The following is a 22,613-nucleotide window of genomic DNA, read 5'->3' on the forward strand; positions in this document are numbered from 1 at the left end:
ATAAGAACATGTGTGTTGATGCAAATTAATACAGAGGAACATTCGCACTGTTGCTTAAAAAATGTAGACCAAGGGAGCATGTCATTAAACAAACAGTGATTTTCACCAAATATAGTCATCAGCTACTGAAATCCTTGCATCTGATTTGGTGAGAGCATATTAGCAAGTCGAAACCACTGAATAAATTGGCGTCTAAGAGGTGTATGAGTAGAATTCTGTTTAAAATAGACCATATGCAAATTTTCTCCTTCATCTTGCTTATTGATTGGAATGGGAACAAAAATCTTTAAAGGAGTATTTTGGATAGTAAAAACGAGGGATTTGGGAAGAAAGTTGGGAAAGAAACGATAGTTACTGACAGATAAATCTTAATACATCTCTCTTCCTATTATGCTTTATCTCCTGCTTTCTAGATCACTCTCTCTCTCCCTCTCTCTCTCTCTCCTGCTTTCCACTTGGCCTCTTATGCTCTATCCTTCTTTCTTTCATTATCTTTCCCATTCATCATTCAGAATCCTTCCTTTTAAGTATAATATCATAAAATCAACACTAAAGTGGTAGAGCAACAAAAGAATGAAAATACGCAGTCATTGTAAGTTGTAAGGGAATGTTATGTATGCGGTTACAAATGTTTTCCAGATATCATTCTACGGGGAAAAGAATATCTCAATATGAGAAAATAAAAGCATCATCACAAATTTCCTGAAGTGATGAAAAAGGTTCTTTTTTATTGCTTTGAGATGTTTTATTCATAAACAGTAATTCTATCAGGAAAAATAGAACAAAAGACTCGAATTATATAGATCAAGCATCTGAAATATTAAAAAATTAGACACTTGAGCAACACTCAACACCATAACACATCATTGTTGCCTGTCACACAAAAGAGCTACAGAATTCTAATTAGTAAACAACTAGACTCATTTCCTCTGAATTTCATAAAAGATAAAGAAAAGAATCTGTCACATTTAGGTCCCATAAGATTACAAGACGACAACTATTTCTTCTCGATTATTGTTCAAGCCTCGTAACCATGGCCTGCCTCCTGGCTCCTCCTATGGGAGAATACAATACCCATCTAGGATGGACGAAGAATTTAATGGAAAACATTTGATGCTAAAAAAATAGCAATATCAACACGTGGTAACGATCGATCTTACAGTCTCTGCTTTTAAATTATGTTATTTGTTTATTAAATATGAAAGAAGAAGTAAAATTGATGCTGGGATCAAAATATCAAAATGTGGCAACCAGCTTCACCTTTTTCACACAAAGTGATTAAATCATTCACTTTCAAAATAGTTTGTTTTGATCAGATCTCTCTATGAAAACTTTCAGAAGCTATCCATTTGCTCAAAAATTTTCAGATTTTCAATTTTCCAATCATGTTACTTTCTTACATCTTTAACTATATATAATGTATATATATATATATATATATATATATATATAATGTGTATATATATATATATGCTGAGGAACCAGGTGGCGGGTCTTCTGCCCCATTTTTTTTCAATCAACTTGTACAAAAATGTAATAATTGCCATCTGATTGTGTTTTTTTTTTCATGGTTGACCTCCCCCCAGCCCAAAACGTTCAAAGCCAAAGCCCCTTTTTAAGTATTTATATGTGAAAGAGGAAGAAAAATAGCTGATACAGATAAGATTGTATTGTAATATGTGGCAATGATCTAACTTTCATCCATTTCATTATTTATTCAATTTGAAAAACAAATGGAAAAATAATTTCGTACATTGCCTCGTCAAGTATATTCATTCTTTTCTTTCAAGTCAAGTAGACATTCCTGACATCAGTAACGTTGCATGTTGATTTACCCGAGACAACCACATGCATGATTTTTTTTTATTTCTTAATAGAAAAAAATGACGGGGCAGTGTCTTGGTTGCTGATCATAACCTGGAGCAAACAATGCTTGACAGTACCTATCTATGGCCTCTACACTGGCAATCTTGTTTAGATATGAAATCCTTTTTTGGAGCCAACTGTCGTCACGAGTTCAAATTGGCCACAAGCCTACCTGAAGGTAAACGAACCCCATTTTTCCGGAGCAGTGGCAGATTTGATTCTGTATCCACGGCATCAAGATGATTAACTTTATGATGATTGTTTCCAGAATGTTTCAGAACAAACTCATAATGTGATTCTTTTTCTTTTCTCATTTTTTATTTGGGGGTAATATCTGCTTGATGATTTTGACTGATATTGGGTGATTTCATGACGGCCAATTTTAGTTCAAATGAAGTTCATGTTTTCCTGTCTGCTATCAACATAGCAGTCCTGGACCTTGTCTTATAAAGAGTTTATGATTGATCCGATCAATTGCATCTATCGAAAGCCAGCAATGTCAAGATCTAAAATTACTTGTTAACAATATTTTTTAGAAATGATGTATATTCATACATTCACTGATTTCTTGACATTTCAGTGTGCTTCTCTTTGTTTTCAAAGGACATTGAGCAAATTTCTTAAAGAACAAGGCAAACACCAAGCGTTGTCTCGCCTGCATATTGCAGTCATGAAGAGACTGCATGTCAAAACTACATGTATGCTATATGACTTAGATGGACCTCTGTTACGAGTTTGGTGATCCCACCTCGAAGCTATAGAAAGTTATTGTGTGTACAACACAGCACAGTGCCAGTCATGGAAAGTTCATTGACCTTTGACCTTAATCAAATTCAACTCACAATCGAACTTGACCTGCACCTTCAAGAGATGGACCTCTTGTATGAATTTGGCAATCCTACCTCGAAGATAAAAAAAGTTATTATGTGTACAACACAGCACAGTGCCAGTCATGGAAATTTCATTGAACTTTGACCTTAATCAAATTCAACTCACATTTGAACTTGACCTGCACCTTCAAAAGATGGACCTCTTGTATGAATTTGGCAATCCTACCTCGAAGATAAAAAAAGTTATTATGTGTACAACACAGCACAGTGCCAGTCATGGAAATTTCATTGAACTTTGACCTTATTCAAATTCGGCTCACATTTGAACTTGACCTGCACCTTCAAGAGATGGACCTCTGTTATGAATTTGTCGTTCTCACCTCGAAGCTATAGAAAGTTATTGTGTGTACAACACAGCACAGTGTCAGTCATGGAAAGTTCATTGACCTTTGACCTTATTCAAATTCGACTCATATTCGAACTTGACCTGTACCTTCAAGAGATGGACGTCTATTATGAATTTGGTGATCCCACCTCGAAGATATAGAAAGTTATTGTGTGTACAGCACAGCACAGTGCCAGTCATGGAAAGTTCATTGACCTTTGACCTAATTCAAATTCGACTCATATTCAGACTTGACCTGTGCCTTCAGGAGATGGACCTCTGGTATGAATTTGGTGATCCCACCTCGAAGATATAGAAAGTTATTATGTGTACAACCCAGCACAGTGCCAGTCATGGAAAGTTCATTGACCTTTGACCTTTGACCTAATTCAAATTCGGCTCATATTCAAACTTGACCTGTGCCTTCAGGAGATGGACCTCTGGTATGAATTTGGTGATCCCACCTCGAAGCTTTAGAAAGTTATTGGGTGTACAACACAATTGTTGACGACGACGACGACGACACCGACGCCGGAAATAGTGATACCTATGTCTCGTTCCGCTACGCAGGCGAGACAAAAATTATGACATTGCTGGATTTCTGTAGACTTGAGATTGATGGGATCATTCATATCTCTTTGTAAGACGGGGCCCTGATGGTTGGAGAACTAGTTTTCAAGAAGTGTTGTCCTGTATGGATTTGAATCTTACCATCAAGAAAAAATGCACCTCTGTGTGGCTTGTGTATTATTTGGGTTCAATCATTCACATTACAAGAATTAATTACTGATTTGAAAATGAATAAATTTCTATTCTCAAAATTCTTCTTTTACACAATTTTTCATTCACTTATTTACTTGCTTATAGAGTCACTTATTTGTTATTCTACATCTATTCATAATTTATATATATTTCACAAAATCATGCACTTTTTGATATCTATTCTAATATATTCATTACATAATATTAAATTCTATCATATAATATATTTATTTCTTAACATTTTCTGTTACTTGTTTGTCTGTTTAAGGAGCATGTTACCCCAAAAGAGGCACATTGTAAACTTAACAAATCAAATATGTTTCCCAAAAGTGTTTGCATGGACTGCATAAAGACACATGGATCTTATTCTAACAATGTACTTGCACATGAGAGAACATAACTAGAATTTACTTATATAACTACATATTAATCAGGTTGCCCACTTTCCATTCAAACATTTAAAGGGATGGTCCCGGCTGAAAATATTTATATTTTAATACATAGAGTAGAATTCACTGAGCAAAATGCCGAAAATTTCATCAATATTGGGAAACAAATAATAAAGTTATTGAAGTTTAAAGTTTAGCAATATTTTGTGAAAACAGTTGTCATGAATATTCATTTGGTGGGCTGATGATGTCACATCTCCACTTTCCGTTTTCTTATGTTATTACATAAAATCATAATTTTTTCACTATTTCATACTTGTGTGAATAATATGTCTCCCATAATGAAATAAGTTGCAGCAATAAATATCTAATGCAAGAAATCAGTTGTCAATCCAATTTTTCTAGTTCTTGGAGGAAAAAAATTGAATAAACCTAATTTCATATTATAAAATACAAAATAACAAGTGGAGATGTGACATCATCAGCCCACCCAATGAATATTCATGATAACTGTTTTCACAAAATATTGCTAAACTTTAAAATTCAATAACTTTGTTATTTGTTATCCGATTTTGATGAAATTTTCAACATTTTGCTCAGTGAATTCTACTCTACTTATTCAGCTATAAAAACTTTCAGTCCGGACCATCCCTTTAAGACATAACTCCTCATCAAACATCTTTTTGGTTCACTCCTCCCAGATACTAAAAGCGGAGTGAATATAAGCACTCACAAATGATGTTAAAACTGTAGAGCCACTTAGCTTTCTACCAATTTTAACTACATTTCTTGACAGGTCTCATTGTGTGCATATGCTCCTCTTCTTTCTAACACTTCTCAAAATAGTCCTAGAATAATGCCCTTCTCCTCAATGGGTATAGACGTCTGGAATTTCAGACATCCTCATGAATTAAAGATGAGGGTGCAGAACTGTTTCCAGTCTCAAGACCATGAATGTTTTCTACTTCATTCAGGGGTCACGTGCTGGCCAAATGGAGCACATGATTTTGATTTTAACTATTTTTTTTTGCAGCACAAAATGGTATGGGCAACATTTCCAAAGACGGGTCATCATCTTGTACACTATCTCATCAAGCTCCAAAGTTTGCACAAAATACTGAATTTTAAGAAAAATTAAAGGATATTCATTTTCTAATTATGGTGGAATGGAAACATTTAATGTGAGAAAATGGGATACAGGTAATAGATGGTCATTCCACAATCACAATGCGTGGGCATTGGTGACTTTACATTAATTTGCCTGTTATAATTGCTCAGATTTAACGCTGAAAATCTTTTGGTTAAGATTGACCCGGAAACTGAATCTTTTGTAGCCACATCCTGTTCTTGGCCAAAATTGGCATGGAACAAGGGTCAACATGACCATTTTTGGACCCGATCTGACTCTTTCTGTGACCTTTTTCCTCTTGGAATATGACAAAGGAGAACTTCATATAATAAAATACAAAAGAAATAGTGAATAGATGACGTCATCAGTCTCCTCATTTGCATACCAACCAGGATGTGCATATAAATGTTTTGTAAAATTAAGCGAAACTTTACAGTGTCATAACTTTCTTATTTTACATCCGATTTTGATGAAATTTTCAGTGTTATGCTAGTTTGATTTTTCTCTATTTATTCAAATCAATATTTTGCTGGGGTGGACTTGACCTTTAAAAAGGGGGTCTACAGGTCTCTCAATAAGTGCTGAAACTTCCTTTACCGACTCGCCTTTTTTCATACCACCTATCAGTCTCATCATTTAGAGGGTTCATCATGCAAAGATCAAATCAATGTTCTCAATCCAATGGAGCATTTTCCTGCTGTCAACAGCCCGAGGGGACCGGTGCCAACTCATAGGAAGGCAAGCCATAAGAACAGTTCAGACTAAGACAGAATTATGCGCAAACGGTGGCACGATATTTGCTCCTGCGATGGTTTTATTCCGTCTAAGATATAGGGTTAGGGTTGCGATAGGCTTAGATTTAGGATAAGGTATAGTATTGAAACAAGGTTGAAGATGGTGATTCCATTAGTGTGTGGAATTCACAGCGAAGCAATTGTCGCCGGAGCAAATGTCATGGAACCGCCCAAGTGGGGGGGTTACTCGAATTATAACAGATACCTATGTGCCGCGCCAACTTGAAAATAGAGGGCTCTGGAACTAAATCTTGGTCTTAAAATGGGGGTCTCCAGAACGGCTCTTAGATCAACGATTGCTAAAACTGCAATGCTCTGGAACGGACTACATGAAAAAACGAGGTTCTCCGGAACTCATTAGATTGTAGGCGCAAAACGCATGCACGTTTTGCTAGATTCATATTGGGCCGGCGAAAGATAGCTACGGGCTCGAGGAGCTTCAGCGGGCAAGCATAATGGCTCCGCGCTGATCGAGCTTGCCACTCTGACCGGCCGAGTAGATCATGACGGGCGCTCTCTGGAGCAAGAAATCACAAATTTGAGGGTTTCCGGAACGGGAAAAATTGGAATTTCTATGGCTTCTGAATTGGTGACGCTCTGGAGCAAAAATTTAGGCTGAAAATGGGGGTCTCATCCGCGGCACATACGTATCATACATTTATACTTAGTACCCCCCCCCCCCCCGGGGGGGGGGGGGGGGGACCGCACATGCAACATTTGAGGAAAGGCAGGTGAAGAAAAGTGCTGCAGTGACAAAGCTTGCAAGTGTATCAATTTTTCATCTAATAGAAATGCTGTACAAGAGTGGGAAAAAAGGAATGTGTGCATGAACATAAAGTAAGCTTATTACTATCATAACTATTAAAATAATAAATAATAACGTTTTATTTACCCAGGGTAGCCACTTCAGTTAGGAAACTGCTCTACCAGCGGGCCCTGCATAACATTATATGTTATTATTACCCTTCTCCAATCTAAATGCTGAGCACCTAGCAAGAAGGCAGAAGGTCCCATTTTATAAGTCTTTGGTATGACTCGGCCGAGGATCGAACCCACGACCTCCCGTTCATGAGGCGGACGCTCTACCAATGAGCCACCATGTCCGGTTCAGCATTAAGTTCAGCATAATGTAAAAGAAAACCAATCTATAAGCATCCACACATGTCAATGTCCAGCTGCATCATTCTTTTTACTTGATAATAAGAACTGGTCAATCATTGGGATTTCATCAAACTTTGTATTCTCTGCAAACTGTTTCTTTCTTGTTTTTTAGATTATGTCTTAACTGATACGTTTTGATTGATTCTACTTGCTTTAAAAAATATTTGTACACTCTAAATTTCAAGGACTCACAATAATTTCATAAGCTGTGAATACTGTCCACCCAAACATTTACACAGATTTGAATTTAAAATATATCTTTTGAGATTTTAAAAGAAATCTAATGCTCGACTGGTCTCTATACACAGCTAATCTGGATTGATTTTAAATCCTTGAAATGTAGAGTGTCGTCTGAAAGAGGGGTGGAAGGATCATGGGAAGTGGAGGATTAATCGAAGATGAGATTGCACGAGGAATGACCTTGCCAGAGGGATGGGTCCAATGGGACAGGATATTAAGACGATGTTTCGCTGGGAGCAGTCGGCAGCAAGATCACGCCAAGTAAACCAGTGCCCCATCAATATGGGGCTGGGATTTGAAAATCAGCTTAATTTGAATTCACACCAGGAAAGATAATAATATGTTAGTAGGGATGAGAATGGGGAGGATGAGAGAGAAGAAGACGAAGAAGAAGAAGAAGGAGGAGGAGGAGAATGATAAGAATGGGAAAAGAGATAGAAAAGAGAAAGGGTTAAAGAAAGAGGGGAAGAGGAGGACAAATATAAGGGGTCGATAGAAAGAGGAAGGAGAAACTGTGAAAGAATAGAGGGTAATAATTTAAAAAAAGGATAGAGGGGAAGTGAAATAGGAGAAAGAAAGAGAGAACAGAAATGAATGCCCATTGAAAAGGGTGTACATGGGAGGGGGTTGGGAAGTTGGGAGCTTGAGCAATTAAAAGAGCAAAGATTTATCTGAAAGGTTAGCATATAAGTAAAATGGTTATATGATAGAGAAGGTAAGCATTAAAAAAACGTAACTTAAGAAACTGAATGAGCCTCACAACAAAATGTCTGATTATAAAAAAAAGAACTAGAATGGCGACAAAAGATGAGATTTAGCTTGATATGAGACTTGAGGGGAAAAAAAAGCCAGTCAACCACGCTAAAAATCATATAAATAGTGCAATGCTAGTACATAAACAGAGGTAATGCAATATTCTTATTAGATGTTTATGCAAATGTATTTCATTGAAATTATTGCCTAAATACAGTAATAAAGTGGCAGAGGCTACAACGATGATTGATCATGTTCGGTGGGTAAGATTTCTTTCTCCATTCCTAATATAGAAACAGTTTTAGAAAGATTAATTTATATGATCTTCAAATCCGACTCGTCAATCACTTTAGAATTCAAAGAATTTCAATTTAGTAGCGGCTTATCTGTGCAAATATTAAATGATTGATGAAGATTCTGGACTTTCCGTTCCCAGGTCTTCACTAGCTTGCCGCAAAGAATTTAACGTGGATTCCATATCAAATGGATGTTTTTCATGTTTATCATGGATACTGCTACATTAACACCAGCAATGAAACACACATGATCTGATCGACCAAGGGTCCCTTTCATAAAGAGTTACAATTGTAAGTTCGCCATTATTGTAGCTTCCACACTGTGAAAATGCTATTTTAAGCCTGTCACTCTAACAACTATTGTTTAAGTGTAAGTTGTTCAAAGTTTTAAAAAAGTGTTAGACAGATCTTGTTGGGTCTACATCCCCGAACCAGAAAGCATCTTCCGAAAATCTGAGCCACATTTGACTGCATGCTCTTCCAATTTCCAATTTCTTTATCTTCTTCTTCTCCCTCTTCTTCTTCTTCATCTTCTTCATCTTCTTCCCCTTCTCCCTCCTTCTCCTCCTCCCCTCCTCCTCTTTTCATACTTCTCTTCTTCTTCTACTCCTCCACCTTCTCCCTCACTTTAAAAGTCAATCCTTACTATTTTCCAAAGTGAAAATGAAAGACAAGTAAAGAATAAGGGATCTCAAAGTTGAAAGGATAGCAAATACTGTGCCAATTAAAAAATGTAAGATGATGCTACGACTACATGAGGAGAAACTTTCTCCAAAATTTTCATCTCGTCGGCGTTCATCCGAATCGTCGTATCAGTCAATATTGGTTTTTAAAAAAGTTGATTTTGAGATTTTGGCAGAAAATGAAAGTACAAGTCCTATTCTATTTTTAACTTAATTTCTATGCAGCAATCAATTTTTAGTTTTGGAGATCTGTGGGCATTTTCGAGGTGATGCCATACAAATTATTGATAAAATGCACATATCCCATAGGAAAAGTGTAGTGTAGCAAAGCAAACAGCTGCATGCACTTAATATGCAAATGCGAGGTCAGTCAAACCGTCGTATCGGCACTGCATTGACAGTGCACATGAAAAAAGCGATACAACGTTTTGAATGATTGCGCACATTAAAATTATGGTCAGGGTTGTTGTATGATCACCTATGGCATTTTGTACAGGAAAAATCTAAACCGCTCAAACCGAAATTTCAAACATGTAGCTGTTTGCAATATTTTCTCTGATCCTTGGTTTTGTGTAAAAATAAAGATACCAATGTCGAGCAATTGTCTTGGTATTTTCAACCATGCATTTCCTAGGATTGAATATGTTGTAAGGCTGGGGAACTAACTGAAAATTGCAGTAAACTTTGAAGTTGATTTTCTCTGAAATGGGTTTGCACCTTCATATGTGTGATACGACGGTGCGGATGACCGCTGACAACTTGACAAGCTGTCTGATCTGAAATTTCCTTGTTTCCTTGATTCTGATTGGCAGAATTCATGTCGTAATTGTTGGATAAAACATACAATGTCAGATGAAAACACCTGACAAGTCCTTTCCTAGAACTCTACCATGAACTGATCTCTCTTATCACCCCATTCCTCTCCCCAGCAACCACCATCCATGGCCCTGGGAAGAGGGGGTGCTGAAGTACCCCAAGATTTTTCTAGGGAAGCACAGCACCCCCAGGAAATATGGTTGGTATGCAATAATGTAGAACCAAAATAACCTTCATTTTGGATTTGGATTGAAAACTTTGCTTATCAAATCTCTAACAAACTAGCACTTGCTCTTAGAAAATTGTTCCCTGGCCCCTGCTAACCACCCTCCCTCCTAATACACCTGTCAAATCATCTTTTAAATACTAATGATACCCTGAACGAACCATAAGCATCTGATAACACCGGTCCCCGGTGGCCAGGCTGAATGACAGTAGAGTACCTAGGTGCGTCCAACCTTACCAGTTAACAACATACCTATCGCCTGTAATTACATTCGCTGCAGGCAGCCGTCATACGAGAACCAGTTCCATATTGCAATTTAAACTGCCCTCTGCTGCTTCATTTCCAGCTGAGTAATAAAAAGAGTTCCCAGCAATGCCTTTGAGGATCTATCATCACCATCATCATCAAAACATTATCAGGGTATCTACGCAAACATCCAGCTAACATCTTCTACGATTGCTCTTCATTCACTTCCATCTCGGTAATAAAGAGTTCCTAGCCATGCCTTTAAGCATTTTATCGTCATCGTCATCAAAACACCATCAGGGTATTTACAAGAACATTACTTCTGTAATTGCTTCAGATGCTTATTGGTCTGACACCAGGTTACCTTCGGTCTGTTTTTATCTAATATTACAGAGTTAAATAATGATATCTTATAAGCGTCTGATTGCCCACAGGTTCCCTGTGAAGTGCCCTCCAGAACTCCGCCCTTTTGAACCCTACCCTTTCCATCAAATGGTGGTGAGAATCCAAACAAACGCATTGGCATTCAACGATGATTAACTTTTTCCAGCAAACAATAACTGTAGAAATTTTGTTACTATTTCACCTTTCTTATCCACCCCATCAAATTTCAATGGAAAAAATCCCATTACCTCTGTTAATTTTCAAAAATGGGAGGAATTTACCCCAAAGTTATATACCTTTATTAATTCTATGAACAACGGTGTGTCAACAAGCATCTAAACATTTCATTCAAATTGAATGTATTCTACATTAACATCAAGAAGTTTAATTTCTTTAAATTTTCTTCTCTTTTTTAGTGGGGGGAGGGGTGGGATGTATGTTTAGTGAGGGACTAGTGACTCAATCCCCATTTCTATATTCCCCATCATAGAGTACCAATTTCCTCATTTCTTTCACATCCCATACTTAATTTGATGGCTACTTCAAACTGTCCCATAAATCAAAGTAATAACCTCAGATCTTAAGAAGAGGACACTATAATACCACGAGAAGACCTTGTTAGAATGACTAATTTTATGAAATTTTCTAATCAAGCATTTCATCGGTCGGTTGCCAACTGATAAAGAGGACAAGTCATTCAAGTACATAGCTAAAATAATGTCTTTATGTCTATTGAACAAATGGAAAGGAAGTCCAATAACTGGCATCCATATATCACTTTAGTATTCTGATTTTCCATATTTATTTGAATGAGGAAAATTAAAACATGAATCTTAAGACCACTTAAAAAAAAATTGGAACAGACCAGAGACAATCTACATCACTTTGATGATTTTGTTTCATAAGATATTGGAAATTAAACATAATGAATTAACTTGTTAAAATTTTGAATGAAATTATTAATGATGTTCTAAAAAGTCTACTTTTAATTCAGATGTAGATGATAACATGTTTAAAGAGGTTTGACATAATACTACAATGGACTGTAATATCATCTTCACCAACATCAGGAATTTGTTTTAACCCATTACCTACTAAATTATATTTATCATACATGCTTTGTACAGGTACCAGGAGGTAATGGTTTAATTCTCAAATATTCATTATATGACATCTTAGAATAACCAAATTTATCATTTACTTTCTTTTCTTTTCTCAATAAATCAAGTTGTTATCAGGAGTAGATAGCGACCTGTTAGAAAGGTTTGACTAAGTATTAATGGTGTTATCATCTTCACCAAAATTTTGGTTTATTATAATAAATCATGATAAATTGTGTGGTATTAAATCATAAAATAAATGAATATATTTTTGTTCTCTTCATATTCTTTTTCTCAATAAATGAAGTCATCGGGATTAAACATAAACATTGCAGAAAGGGGGACGCCATGTAGATATTGTTACATTGTAGTTCTCAACATTTTTTTAACTATTCACTCTGAATATCTTTAATGAAATGAAGTAAATGATATGAAATTAAACTTATATCTATATTCAGGAAAGTCTAAAATCTAAAAAACATCAATCAACTGCTATCTGGGGTAGATAAAAACGTAGTGAAGAAAAAAGGGGGGTTGGGTATGAGAGCAAGATCACCAATAACAATATCTTTTATAAATTATAAACAATTTAATGAAATAAAGGAATATCTACGGTGAAATGAAATAACCCTTTCCAATCTTGTGGGGGTTCTTATTGAAGTTAAATGTAGTAGATATCAGAGGTACAGTAGATAAAAACAGGGAAGTGCGAGAAGGCACACCATGAATAGAGTGGGTGAGATCATTAGCTTTGGATCTCTCCCTTGGAGGGTTAAAAGGTCCCTCTTATCTGCTCTGTTGGTGGAAGTAATGTGCCCCGTGGCACATCATCCTCTTGAACTCTCATTATTTCACATATTTTGTTTTCTTCTCACTCTCTCTTTATTCTCTGTCTGTCCATCTTTCCCTCTCTCTTTCTGTATTTCTTTCTTTATTACCTTTTCCTGTCTCTTATATTCTATATCTCTACCAATTTATTTGCTTCATTTTCTCTACCACCGTCTGTCTCTCCTCTTCTCCTCTAGCTTTGTATTTTCTCAAACTTTCAATCACACTTTTATCCTTCTTAATCTCTCCTGTCTTGTTTCCCTTAATTCTATTTTCCGCTATAATTTTCCCCTCTCTCTTTTCCTTTTTTCTATTATTTTCAAGTTCATTTTTAATGTCTTTACGGGTATCATCCCTTTGTTCATCTTTTCCTCTACACTTCAGCTCAATGTACCCAACTCCTTCTAAATCCCAACATATTCACCTTAATCAAAATAAAATCTGTTCTAACAGAACAATAATCTCACTACCTTTTACCTCTCAGATGCTAAGCTTCACTAATGCAATTTCCTTTTGAAAATACTGCCAGAAATCAGAACTGTGTTTATCTTTATTTCATCCCTATTCTGCCAAGGGCGGCCATGGTGATTCTAAATACCAAAGAACTCAAGCAACTTTCTTAAAGACTCTTCACACTACAGAGGAGAATATAAGTTCTAAAAGATTATATTCATATCCACAGTTAATTACCACTCATACATGAATGTACTCTTTTGATGATCTCAGAAATCATCCCACGTTTTGGGGAAAAGTTTAGAATTGCACTAAAAATGGTTTGCACTGAAGTATGAAGTTAACTTAAAATAACTTGTAATGCAATTGTGTAAATATACTGGAAAACGACAGAGGGAAAATCTGTTTTGTTAGAGTAAGTTTCATGAAATAACATTTTAATATCACTCCTTTAAAACCCAATATCTAGGGGAATTTTTGAAGCTCTATAATTATCACATTACAATAGGCATCTACAGAGTACACTGCAACTTTTCATGACCTCTCGTATGACATAAAACACAAAAGTAACAATACATTTTTCTGTATGTACACATAGGGGATGCTGGGATTTGTTCAAATATATTTATCTACAAATCGCATCCTTCCTACAAAGAAATCAAGTCTACAAGATATGAACCTTTATGTGAAAGGGACCAAAGAAAATTTCATTTCTAAGAGCGGAAAGAAGAACAAGAGTTTTGACAATATCCCCACCTGCTGATAAGGCTAACAAAAACACCCTTTGTTCCAACAGATTTGTTGAGATATTGATATAACCCAATTTCTTCACTTGCATATACAAGATAAAAAAAGGATGGCGTATTAACCCTAGCTACACCTATCTTCCAGCAATGCCCAGGGCTATCTTCACCCTTTGCTAAACGATTTGACAATGGGAAATGACTCCTTTCCTATCAATAGGCCAGTTAGGTCCTTTAGGGTATTTCATATCAAGTTTTTATATTTCCCAGATGTTTTGAAGGTGGACATCGATTGCAAAACATAAATAAATATGAACAATATTATGTCAGATTTAATCTATAAGGAAAAATTAGTAGAAGTAGTAGTAGTAGTAGTAGTAGTAGTAGTAGTAGTAGTAGTAGTAGAAGTAGTAGTAGTAGAAGTAGTAGTAGTAGTAATAGTAGAAGTAGTAATAGTAGTAGTAGTAGTAGAAGTAGTAGAAGTAGTAGAAGTAGAAGTAGTAGTAGTAGTAGTAGTAGTAGTAGTAGTAGTAGTAGTAGTAGTAGTAGTAGTAGTAGTGGTAGTAGTGGTAGCAGTAGTAGTAGTAGTACTAAATGTAGAAGTATTAGTATCAATATAGTAGCAGTAGCATTATAGTTGTGGAAAGAGTACAGCAGTAGACGTAGTTGTAGTAGTAGTAGTAGTAGTAGTAGTAGTAGTAGTAGTAGTAGTAGAAGTAGTAGTAGAAGTAGTAGTAGTAATAGTAGAAGTAGTAGTAGTAGTAGTAGTAGTAGTAGTAGTAGTAGTAGTAGTAGTAGTAGAAGTAGTAGTAGTAGTAGTAGTTCCCAGATGTTTCGAAGGTGGACATCGATTGCAAAACATAAATAAATATGAACAATATTATGTCAGATTTAAACTATAAGGGAAAATTAGTAGAAGTAGTAGTAGTAGTAGTAGTAGTAGTAGTAGTAGTAGTAGTAGTAGTAGTAGTAGTAGTATAGTAGCAGTAGCATTATAGCAGAAGTTGTGGAAAGAGTACAATAGTAGATGTAGAAGTAGAAGTAGTAGTAGTAGTAGTAGTAGTAGTAGTAGTAGTAGTAGTAAAAGTGGTGGTAGTAGTAGTAGTAGTAGTAGTAGTAGTAGTAGTAGTATATTAGTAGCAGTAGTAGGAGTAGTAGTAGTAGTAGTAGTAGTAGTAGTAGTAGTAGTAGTAGTAGTAGTAGTAGTAGTAGTAGTATAAGAGCAGTAGTAATAGTAGTAGTAGTAGTAAAATAAGAGCAGTAACATTATAGTAGAAGTTGTGGAAAGAGTACAGTAGTAGATGTAGTAGTTGTAGTAGTAGTAGTAGTAGTAGTAGTAGTAGTAGTAGTAGTAGTAGTAGTAGTATATTAGTAGCAGTAGTAGGAGTAGTAGTAGTAGTAGTAGTAGTAGTAGTAGTAGTAGTAGTAGTAGTAGTAGTAGTAGTAGTAGTATAAGAGCAGTAGTAATAGTAGTAGTAGTAGTAAAATAAGAGCAGTAACATTATAGTAGAAGTTGTGGAAAGAGTACAGTAGTAGATGTAGTAGTTGTAGTAGTAGTAGTAGTAGTAGTAGTAGTAGTAGTAGTAGTAGTAGTAGTAGTAGTAGTAGTAGTAGAAGTAGTAGAAGTAGTAGTGGTAGTAGTAGTAGTAGTAGTAATAATAATAATAGTAGTAATAGTAGTATTAGTAGTAGTAGTAATATAAGAGCAGTAACATTATAGTAGAAGTTGTGGAAAGAGTATAGTAGTAGTTATTATTATTTGTTTGGCATCACCTGCACCTGGGAGGTGAAAAGCGAACTGAATCACTATGAACCGCAGGTCTCTCCTCTCGGTATAACTGATTGGGGGAGTGCAGGTTGACCACTACACCGGGGTGCGGTGGGTTCTTAACGTGCAAAGTTGGTGACTCTCCTCTACACAGGGCCTCCATTTAACGTCCTATCCGAGGGAGGTAGAGTGTTTTCCATTATAACATAGCCTGCATCCATCAAACATGGGAGAGACGTTTACACACAATGCACTGGCTTCAGTCATCCGCCCGGGGTGGACTCGAACCCACAATCTTTGGTTCGACGGGCAGTCGCGTTACTGAGCCAACAACGCTCTCAATGAAGTAGTAGTAGTAGTAGTAGTAATAGTAGCAGTAGTAGCAGTAGTAGCAGTAGGAGTAGTAGTAGTAGTAGTAGTAGTAGGAGTAGTAGTAGGAGTAGTAGCAGTAGTAGTAGTAGTAGAAGTAGGAAAGGAAGAAGAATAAGAAAAAGAAGAAATAGTTGTTGGTAGTAGTCATATTAGTAACATTGGAAGGAACTGTTGAAGAGAAAGTAGAAAATTACAATTCTCGTAAAATTACTAGTAGAAGTATCAAGTGAAAGAAGTAGTAGCAGCAGTAAAATTAGCAGTAGCAATGAGGGTAGACTTAATTGGATAACTTGTTTAGCACCTAGGCTAATCTAGCATAAGAGCCCTTTTTAATCTGCACAGCCAATCTGAAGATCTAATCAAATATTGATTATAATTTCACCTGCATTATCAAAACTTTCCCCCTTTTATTGAATGAACAAGTACATGTCTAGCTGCCTTGTCGATGCATTAAGTCATTACCACGAACATGACTGACTGAACAATTTAATCTAGCAATTAATTCCTCATTCATGATTATTTTTTATGCATTTACCATATGTGAAGAGAGACATAAGGATCTGATTACTGTAAACTTTATCACAACACACCTGTATATAAGAGAGCCTTGCTAATATCTTTTCACTTTCCACTTCAATCCATTTTTCCTCACATAATCTAATTTTTTAGTTGTGGGCCGGTAACATGAGACTTATCAATCCATCGCCGGGCTGATTGTTATGATTGATGATACATTATAATCAATGGGATCGATCATAGATTTTTTACCCTTCAATCAATCACTATGTTTCATGTTACTGGGCCACTGGTTTCATTCGCTTGTAAGATTAGCCATACTGGCTGGGAATTGTTACAGAGATACACAATCCAAAATGTGTTAATTCAATAAATTTCATGGATACGCAAACACCTAAAAGACTAAATACAAGAACATTTCCAGGTATTACTCTTACCTGAGATAGAATCATATTAACTTTGCTATTGACTAAAAAAGGGTAAAATTTAAATAAAAAATTACCAAAGAGATTAAAAATCTGATACTTATAAAAATGAGATTCCATATATTGCCAATGCTTTTAAATCTTAAAGTGTGACTGGCTAATACCAATTGATTTTGTTTCTTGGTATTAGGTGAAAGATTTTTTTTTCTCAATTGATCATCTAAATCTATCTCAATGGAACAGTCTGGATTATGATTTCAATTAAACATTTGATTGAAGAAATATTTTTTTAATAAAACTTCAGTGACATTTTTGAAACATTTTTATAATTGATTATCCCTCACCTGGTTTCAAAGCTACGTTACTCGATTTCATGATGGAAGAATACTTTTCAAAAGTCAAGGATAATCGGTTTATCTTCTCATCAATTACACAGGTGTGCAAAATTGCTTTGTAATTATGACCCACTTTCGAGAGCGAATCAACTGCAAATCCAGCAAATCGCCTGCAATGACACATTAATGTTCCCTGCGTTCATGCTTGATTAAATTACTGGGAGTGGATTGATGAATAGTGTGCTGATTGGAGTGGAAGTTTAGAGTTTTAACCAAATGACTTCTGAATGCCTCTTAACATAAATCCCAATTACACTAGTGATTAGAAAATGAACAAACGATAACAATGTGATAAGCCGAAGTTGGTACGCCTGGATGAAAATTTGGTGCCAAATGATTTGGAGAAGATAAGTAATTGTTCAGTAATTAACAAATTGAGTGGGGCTCTATGTCCTAAGATGATTCATGTTTGTAAGCTATACATAAATGTCCAGCGTTGTGGCCCAGTGGATTAGTTTTCTGACTTTGAAACAGAGGGTCGTGGGTTCGAATCCCAGCCATGTCGTAATTTCCTTCAGCAAGAAATTTATCCACACTGTGCTGCACTCAACCCAGGTAAGGTGAATGCGTACCTGGTAGGATTAATTCCTTGAATGCATGAGCGCTGAAAGGCAGCTCGAGCTAAAGCCGGGGTAATGATAATAATAACATCGCGCCTCGGAATAGAATATTTCTAGATAGATGGCGCTATATAAATGCCTATTATTATTATTAAATACAATAGCTTGCAAGCTATTACAATCAATACATGTGCCAACGTGTAGTTATCTGTGTGTTTTTTTTACCATTCTCTTGTAGTCCAGGTATTTTCGATTATTTGATAAAGCTTGGCTTGCTAATATTATGTCTAGACCTCCTATGAGACCTTTCTCAACTATGCAATTTCATTTCCTTTTTTTCATATTTGTTCATTTATCCAACATAAAATCATTACGTATAATTACATTTGATAGCATTACTAACAGATGAAAGAGAGTGTACCAAAGAGAGTATTTTTATTTGTGTTTTTTAAATACATAATTCACAATCTTCATTTTAAATAGAGATATGTAGGTATATATGGGAATAAGGAGATTCACTCAAAAGCATAGCTTTAATGATCCCCCCCCCCTCCTCCCAAAAAGAGACAAAACATGTATTTGTACATTTGTATAATACTGCGTTCAATGAGAGCATTTATAAGGCAATTTTGGTCACATTCTGACAACTATTGAAGTACATAATGATACACCCGTTTATATCATGTGACTCACGTTTTAAAAATTTACCTGATCACTTTTACAAGAATGCATCCTTAAACTAAAACTCTAAGGCCCGTATGCTGAACTCCGGTTTAAATTAAACCCTGGTTTAAAGTTGTGGTTTAACTATGGAGAGTCAATTGGGGCACAAATCCCTAACAGTACACATCCAATTTATCAACTCATTTGTCACTCAAATTGTATGTAAATGATATCTGAATTATTTTTAAGTATTTTTCTTCATTATGAAAGCAAAAGGAAACAAAATAGTAAACATAAAAATATACAATATAAACTTAATTTTTGAATTTTGGGCTCCCCATAATTTTAGTACAGAGTTAGACCGTGGTCTAAGTTAAACCCGACTTCAGAATACAGGCCTAAATGTCAACGTTTGAATTTATTGGTGGGGAAGAAGTGGTCAGGCCTGATGAGTCAGTGGCCAAACACCTCTTATCGGTGATATGTTACTATGGTAACAGTTTCCATATAGCTGACAAAAATCAGGGGGAGCCAGTGTTGGACAGAGCGGTGGAGGGATGAAATAGATGCAGAGAGATTGAGTGTGAGAGAGAGATACAGAGAGAGAGAGAGATACAGATAGAGGGAGGGAGGCAGAGAAATGGAGACAGGGAAAGAGTGCTGGAAACGGATACAGATGAGAGAGAGACAGATACAGAGAGAACAAATGATATAGAGAGAGACAGCGACAGAGAGTGAGACACAGAAGAATGAGAGAATGAAAATGGCATCCATACTGCACGGAGCCTGCCCATCCATGAAATTTGATACAAGAGTAAGGAGAAATGAGCATGCTCTATGGGAGTAATTTTACACAACATGAAACATTGGCATAAATATAGTTTTTCCTTGACCAACTTTCGAAGCACATTTTCAATGCCTATAACTAAAAGGATTCCTCTGATAAAAGATGTAATCAAACAAACAAATTCAGTAAAAATACAAATACAATATATTTCTTAATAGATAAACCCAGTGACTATGAGACTATTTCACAAATTTGTATTTTGACAAAATTATCTCAAAGAAGTCAATTCGAATGTCTCCTGTTGTGCACTTGTGCTAGATTTCTCATAGACTATAACTTTGCTATCAGGTGATATCCTGTTCTAGCACTGTTTTTTTTAACACATTTGAAATGGGCAAGATTGCTCAATTGTAACAACATACAGAACTGCTTTTAATTCAACGTATATATATCTTTTCTAAAGAGTCGTTCATCAATCTCATAAACGAGATTGTGTAAATAATAGAAAAAAAGTTTTGGGAGAGACAAATACCCCCCCACATCCCTCACCCTTAATAAATCAGAGAGTTTATACTCGTTACGCATCCAGGTGTCACGTAATTCGGCGACAATGGTCTCATTACATCTCCATTCAGCGCCGGGCGGAAAACACTTTACGGGAGACGGAGGATGGAAAAGAAAACAATGGGCAGGACTGCAGACAGATTGGATGTTGATTGAAAGAAAACTTGATTGCGATGAAAGAAAAACATTGCCTTAACTTGATGAAGATTGTTGGGTATCGATCTAGTGCAGGGGTTCGGGATGGAGGAGTCGGAAGGTGACTGGTGGCAGGACCTTTGGTGATGCCATCCATCTTGGTAGGATCTACTAGATGAACTAGGTTTGGTAGACGGTATTGTTTCTCTGTTGTATTGCTCTAATTGCTGCTCTCTCTTCATTTGATTCTCTGTCTCTTTCCTCTCCTCTTTCTCTCCTCCTCCGTCTCCACTTCTTTATCTCTCCCCTCCCCTTTTCTCAATCCCTCTCCCACTCTCTAGACACACTCTCTCTGTCCTTCTCTCTATACCATCTCCCCTTCATCCTCACTTTGACTACTTTCTCTCTTTCAGTCTCTCTCTCTCTGTCTTTTCTCTACATCCCTCCTCATCTTCTTCTCATCCCAATTAGCTGGTTCTACTCCCTTCTCTATCTATCTCTTCTTCATTCTCTTGACACACACCTTCTCTCTGTGTCTTTCTATCTATATCATCTTTCCTTCATCCTCCTCCTGTCTTGCTCTCTTTCCATCTCTCTCTCTCTGTCATTTTCTTCTATACCCCTGTTGCTCACTTTCCCCTGTCTGGCTCTTTGCCCCCCCCCTCTCATCCTCTCCTTTAGTTAGTCCTTATAATTATGTATACATCAATAATAGCCTATTCTCTAGTCCGTTTCTCTCAATTTATAGAAACTGATATGAAACATTTATATAACTTTAAGTAATATATTTTCCAGTAACTACAATAACACAGAAAAAAGTTACGTCTCATATCTTATTTTCTAAATTATAATCATGAAGTTAACATGGATTTCAGATATTTTTTTTAATATAAAAAAATGAGAAAATCTGGGATAGCGACCAGGTGAATAATAAGCAAACTTTCTAAACTCTGTTATTGGACTTGGAGTATTGGACTGTTTTCTGTTTTTAATTTTTCTACAGAATCTAGGTCATTTTCAGTTTGACATTTGATTTTCCAATAAAGAGAATAGCAACATATGAAAGAGGACAAAAACCTGCAGGCATTTAGCCTAATTCTATACTAAAGTCGATGGTGATTTTTAATATCTGATTTTTGTTAAGGCTCTTGTAGTTTCTTACTCTTTGCATTTTCATGGAGTTGAGGGGATACTGACTGCTCTTTTATCAGCCAGGAAGCAGGAATAAAAAGTATATCTTTAAAATATGCATAATACGATCATGGATTTCTGTGTTCAGGTATGCTTTGGAAATGGTAATATTGCTCAAAATACATGATCATTGTAAACAAAAAATGAACATGCTTTGCCTTGGGTTCTAAAAACTGGGTGAAAGTACAGTTTTGGCAACATATATAGTAGAATCTGTCAATGACAACTGTAAATTTAAGATATCATTCTGGAGAGATTCATTGAGCAGATTGATTTCCAATCACATGTTAGATAAATTTAAGCTCTATGTTTCTTTTTTATTATTTATATGATGCAAATTGACAACTTCATGATTGTAATCAATGCTCTTTAAAAACTGACAGTATGATACCCTTTGGTTATCATAGAAAACTTTAGCAGTACCTTTAAAGAAAGCATATCTTGGTCTGTTGTGCAAAAGCAAACTTGGTTCGTCTTCTTTTTTTCAATTCAATCTTACCAGCATTCTCCCATGTTCCACACAATGTTTACACTTTACATTAACATACATGCACCCCACATGGGCAGGTGAAGGTACATGCTTCTCAGTCTGACCCTGTGGCCTTAACCCCATCCACATCGCAACCATAAGTCTACACATGGCACCAAGGGGTGGGTGAGATCCTCCGGGTTAAACTCGCGAGGTGCATCATCCGATACATGTGAGCGATGGCTGTCAGGGAACAATCCTCATGAAAATTCAGACAAACAAAAAAGCCAAAAATGGAATTCACGGGCGAAACCCGACACCGGAGGACATACATCAAGAAAGGGAGTCGGATGCAGATGAAGAAGGATGATGAGGAAGAAGGGTTCAGGGTGAGCCCATGATGATGATGGTGATGAAGAGAAAGAGATGCGGGAGGAAGAGGGTCGATCGCCTTGGAGACAGAGAGGTGAAACAGGAGACACAAGCAGATGATCTTAGACATGAAGCAGGGAACGTTGTAGGAGTGGGTGGAGATGGAACAGGATCTCAAAGCCAAGGGCCACTTGACACACCTCAACGACACCCTAAGTACCATTACCAAGGCAGTCTTGACACACAAAACGGAAGAGGGAGGTCGCATCGGGTTAAAAGCACCCGGGCATGATACTGATGGAGTGGGGTGCA

The sequence above is a fragment of the Lytechinus pictus genome, chromosome 15, assembly GCF_037042905.1.
Source record: "Lytechinus pictus isolate F3 Inbred chromosome 15, Lp3.0, whole genome shotgun sequence".
Lineage (NCBI taxonomy): Eukaryota > Metazoa > Echinodermata > Echinoidea > Temnopleuroida > Toxopneustidae > Lytechinus > Lytechinus pictus.